Genomic DNA, 6,000 nt, shown 5'->3' on the forward strand with positions numbered 1-6,000 from the left:
CAGGGTCAATCAATTTCTGGCTCCAGTTCATGAATGAAACAACAATTGTACCTTATCCAAGTACGCTAATCAACTTCAATTCTAAAAGGAGTGCTGAGATGAGCCCACATATTTTCAAAGTAACTTAATACGGGGAGAAAGGAATTAGATCTAGGACACGTCTCTGACCCTGCAGGCCTCAGGGACGAGACTGCTTCATTCCGCACACCCTGATCCTATTGCTTCAGAGGGAGAGACTGCTTCATTCTGCACATTCTGACCTCATAGGGAGGGGGAGAAACTGCTTCAATCTACATGCCCTGACCCTGCAGTCCAAGGGAAGAGATTGCTTCATTACAAACACTCTGAACCTGCTGTCCCTAAGGGAGAGACTGCATCATCCCCTAATCCTGCTGTTTGGGAAAGGTGGGGGGGGGGGGGGGGGGGGGGGAAGACACAGTTTTTGTTCAGCATGCCCTGAACCTGCTGCCCTAGAGAGAGAAACTGCCTTGCTCCACATGACCTGAGCCTGCTACCCTGACTGGAGAGACTGCTCTATTCCACACATGCTACACACTATACTACATCCTGCTGCTCCAGGGGGGAGAGACTGCTTCATTCCACACCTCCTGAATCTGATGCCCCGGAGTGAGAGACTGCTGCTCATTGGAGACAGATTGTTACAATCTCACTGCTTACAGTTTTTGTCAGTCTATCCTACAATTTCCTGTTGCTCACAAGTTCTGTGATGTCACATTATCCACACATCTCCCTGTGAGGACACACCTTCCCCATGTCGCCCTGCTCTTCATGGGTCCTGTGATGTCACATCTTTTCCAGGTCTCCCTGCTCTTTACTGGTTCTGTGATGTCACACTGTCTCCAGAATTCTTTGCCACCCACAAATTCTGGGGATAGAAATACTGCTACTGTTATTTTATATAGGCACTGTTAGATTTACACAGTGCTATACATATGCTTGTAAGAGACAGCCCCTTCTCTATAGAGCTTAGAACCTAATCAGGAAAAACAGACAAGACAGTAGACTCTCTGAATTTTACTTATGGAGAAAATTATTAAAATCCAAGCATAGGAGCCAACTTTTCATAACTATTGGTGCTACACCCATTGGAAATGACCTCTCCCTGGACACAGTCAAGGTGTTTGTTCAATACTGGGGGTGCTCAATGTAACCAGGTGGTTATTTTTTTATTTGTACCTGGAATCCTTTCCCTGGATTCGGGGGGGGGGGGCTACTGGCCCAGGTGGGGTCATTGGTGCCCACCTGGGCCTTCTGGGGGGAGCCATGCTTTCCTGCTACACAGCCAAGGAGTGCTGTTTCCCAGTCAGGCGTGCTAAAGAAAATGGCCAGTGTCAGCCTGTGCAGGAGGCTCCAAGCATGCGTGCCTTTTCACGTATTTGCAGTAGCAGTCCCGGACCGGCAGTAGGCCCGAAATTAAGCTGGGGTCTTGATTTTTTAGGTGACCCGGCAGGAGCTCCGCAGCTACTGTGATAATTCGTGGCAGCTGCAGAGGGACCTCAGGGACCCAGACCAGTGGTGGAGTTCGAGTGAGGATCCTTCTATGGACCAGGTAAGGGATCTGGTGACCCAAGAAATTGCTTAGTTTATTTTTTAAATGTATTTTTTTGTCCCGTTGGGCTGGCATTTAAGAGGTCAATTTTTGAGGGATTCTAATGGTAGTTTTGGATCCCTGAGAACCTCTTTAGTTGGCCTAGTACTTTGAAACGTTTTGAAAAAATAACTTTTGGGGTTAAATGAGAAGGTTTTAGTTTAGGCCACTTCTGAGCTTTGGATTTCTTTTTTTTTTTTTTTTTTGAGTGGGCGTCACTCAGGCATGTGCATGGGGCGATGCAGAATTTTATTAGAGTGAACATCTCTAGTTTAATAGACGTTTTGATAGAGATTTATGACAAAAATATGTGAACATCTTTAAATGTGTGTGTTTAAATTTATAAAAAATGTACTGTATGTGTAGTTCGATGCACAAATGGTTATAGGATATTTTGATCACATTGTATAGTCATTTTTATAGTATTTTTTTCTAAAGATCTAACTTTTCTATTATTTTCTATGGAGAAAGTATTTTCCAAAATGGAGATTGTGAAAAATTCTAATTAGGGTCCATGTTGCAAACATCCTGTGTTCTGAGACCTGATTGGCTAGCAGAGGTCAGCTGGTGACTCAGTCACCGTCTCCCTTAACAACAGCTTGCCTGGGAGTGGAGAGAGAGGGGCTGAAGACACCGAAGAGTGAGGATGTGTGTGAGGGAGCTCTGACTGCATGATAGGATTTCTGAGACAGAAAGTATTTGAAAGTGAGTTTTTCTGCAAGTTTTGGGCACTGAGTGAAGGTGAAATGAGCTGGAAGTGAAAGGTGTTGGATTTGAGCAGAGAAAAAAATATAAAACAGATTTTGTTTTTTTGTTACTTGTTTAGACTGAGCTAGAGAGACCAAGTGCATGATTGTGTGAAACAGGTTTGTTTAAGTGGATTAATCCCAGTTAAGTCACTAGGAAAACTGGTCTCCAAGGCTGTGTGTTCTGCATGATCTGCTGGTGTGCTAGTGTGGGAGATTGCATGCTTTTGGAGAGACCGAGTTGCTGTGGGCAGTGTGACTGCAGGATTCAACGACGAGTGCCCTTCCTTAGGGTACACAGTAAAAGAATAGAAGAACTATTTAAGGTTGCAGAATTATTTATGTTGTCAGCTAGAAAGCCACAGTTATCCCTGTACCCCAGCTAGGGCTGTTCCTAGTGTTAGACAGGAAGAAAGTCTTTTGTTGTTGATTTTTTTTTAAGTGTGAGGCAGTAGGTTCCTGAACTGGAAGAAAAGAACCTGAGCTCCAACGTTCAAGCAAGGAGAAGAAAGAAGCTCCAAAAAAGACCAGTTTGCACTTCCGTTCACAGCTAAGGAAAGGACACTGAGAAGTCACTGAGTTTAATCTAACTTACCTGTTCTAGACACTGGATCTGGGTGTTCACACCTGAAAGACATAAATTAGTTCAAAAAGAAATAATTATTGAGACATACACTACAATAACTATAGAGTAAGGGAGAGCAAATAAGATAATTTGGTCAATGCTTATCTGATGGTTTCACTGTTGTTCCTAAGCAATACTACTGCACCTGTCAGAGAAATTTCAGTTGTTAATTTATGTTTAAATGTATTTTTATGCAACAAAAGAAGCTAATGTGTTAACAACATCACATTTTCTAAACCCCAAATTGGGTTTAAATAAAAAACTAGTAACATGTACTTACCATCTGTCTGGTTACTGGGTTTTCAAATCCTTGTATTTTCCTTTCCTCTCCATAATTTAGAGAATTAGGGTTTGAAATTTCAAACCTGTCTCCATGGGTGCCCATTAGATACTTCCTTTCTAAACTGGAGGGTCCTCCAATGAGATGTTGGTAGCCTGTAGTGACTGTATATATTTGTGTGCCCTTTCTATTCCTGTTCTCCCTCCCCATACTATGACTACCCTTTAGAGACAGTGAGAAGTGCAGGAACAGTGAGGCCAGTGGATGTAACTGGGGGTCTGTGACCCCACCATGGAGGGAGATCCAGGTGGAAATTTGAGAGGTAGAGCAGACTAAGGGAGCAGAATTTCCTACAGTCTGTGGCCCAGGAGTCTTCAGTCAACAAGCCTATTGCCCCTGAGCCTTATGGCAAACAGTCTCAAATCCCAAGGCCCCTGGGACAGAGAATCTGCAGCTCAGGGGCTCCAGGCCACAGAGACCCTGCCCCTAGGCAGAGATTTTTTTGGCCCAGTGTCTGTGGGACAGATTTATGTTTTGCAGCATGTAAAGTTGACTTTTGGTTCACTGAAACCTTCAAAACATGTTACCATTATAAAACAAATTGGTTACCATAGAGGTTTACATGTCTGCACTGTGCTTCTCGCCTCCCAACTGACATATTTCTGCTTATAGATAATTTGTGAAAATATTTTTAAATCATAATTTTCTTGCTGTATTTTAGAAAAAATTAAACCTGAGGGAGCAAATTCCTTTTATAGTTGATGGGTCTATCCAATAAAGGCCAAAAGATGCATCATTAAAAAAAAAAAAAAAACAGCTTAATAGTAGGAAGGGCAGATGTGCAGCTGGTAGGTCGGAGGAGGTTTCACTTAATTTTACTGGCCCAGATTCCCACCCATCTGGCCTGGAGGTATTCCTCACTTACTGTGCTTTATGTAGCCAACCTCCATGCTTCCAATTAACAACTCAGACTCTACAAATGGCTTTGACAATTTGCTAAATAGATACTTTTGTTCTGTTTTTACTGAAGAAAATCCTGGGGAAGGACCGAGAGGGACTGGCAAAAGTACACCTGAAAACGAAGTGGATAGAGCACCGTTCACGGAAGAGAGTGTATATGAACAACTTGGAAAGCTAAAGGTGGACAAAGCCATGGGGCCGGACGGGATCCACCCCAGAATACTGAGGGAACTCAGAGAGGTTCTGGCGGGTCCTCTTAAAGATTTGTTTAATAAATCCTTGGAGACGGGAGAGGTTCCGAGTGATTGGAGAATGGCGGAGGTGATCCCTCTTCACAAAAGTGGGGATAGGGAAGAAGCTGGAAACTACAGGCCAGTAAGCCTCACTTCGGTTATTGGAAAAGTAATGGAAGCCATGCTGAAGGAAAGGATAGTGAATTTCCTGGAAGCCAATAAGTTGCAAGATCCGAGACAACATGGTTTCACCAAAGGGAAGTCGTGCCAAACGAATCTCATTGAATTCTTTGACTGGGTGACGGGAGAATTAAATCAAGGACATGCTATGGACGTCATCTACTTAGATTTCAGCAAGGCTTTTGACACGGTTCCCCACAGGAGGCTCTTGAATAAACTAGAAGGGCTAAAGATAGGACCCGAAGTGGTGAACTGGATTAGGAACTGGTTGACGGGCAGACGCCAGAGGGTGGTAGTGAATGGAGTTTGCTCGGAGGAGGGAAAGGTGAGTAGTGGAGTGCCTCAGGGATCGGTGCTGGGGCCGATTCTGTTCAATATATTTGTGAGTGACATTGCCGAAGGGTTACAAGGTAAAGTTTGCCTTTTTGCAGATGACACCAAGATTTGCAACAGAGTGGACACCCCGGAGGGAGTGGAAAACATGAAAAAAGATCTGAAGAAGCTGGAAAAATGGTCTAACGTTTGGCAATTAAAATTCAATGCGAAGAAATGCAAAGTGATGCACTTAGGGAGTAGAAATCCAAGGGAGGCGTATGTGTTAGGTGGGGAGAGCCTGATAGACACGGACGGGGAGAGGGATCTTGGGGTGATAGTATCTGAGGACCTAAAGGCGATGAAACAGTGCGACAAGGCGGTGGCCGTAGCGAGAAGGTTGCTAGGCTGTATAGAGAGAGGTGTGACCAGCAGAAAAAAGGAGGTTTTAATGCCCCTGTATAAGACGTTGGTGAGGCCCCACCTGGAGTATTGTGTTCAGTTTTGGAGGCCGTACCTTGCAAAGGATGTTAAAAAAATGGAAGCGGTACAAAGAAAAGCTACGAGGATGGTATGGGAGTTGCGTTCCAAGACGTATGAAGAGAGACTTGCTGACCTGAACATGTATACCCTGGAGGAAAGGAGGAACAGGGGTGATATGATACAGACGTTCAAATATTTGAAAGGTATTAATCCGCAAACGAATCTTTTCCGGAGATGGGAAGGCGGTAGAACGAGAGGACATGAAATGAGATTGAAGGGGGGCAGACTCAGGAAAGATGTCAGGAAGTATTTCTTCACGGAGAGGGTGGTGAACGCTTGGAATGCCCTCCCGCGGGAGGTGGTAGAGATGAAAACAGTAACGGAATTCAAGCATGCGTGGGACAGGCATAAAGGAATCCTGTGCAGAAGGAATGGATCCACAGAAGCTTAGCTGAAATTGGGTGGCGGGGGGAAGAGGGGTTGGTGGTTGAGAGGCTAGGATGGGGGAGGGCAGACTTATACGGGGTCTGTGCCAGAGCCGGTGATGGGAAGCGGGACTGGTGTTTGGGAGG

Source organism: Microcaecilia unicolor, chromosome 12, assembly GCF_901765095.1.
Source record: "Microcaecilia unicolor chromosome 12, aMicUni1.1, whole genome shotgun sequence".
NCBI classification, from domain to species: domain Eukaryota; kingdom Metazoa; phylum Chordata; class Amphibia; order Gymnophiona; family Siphonopidae; genus Microcaecilia; species Microcaecilia unicolor.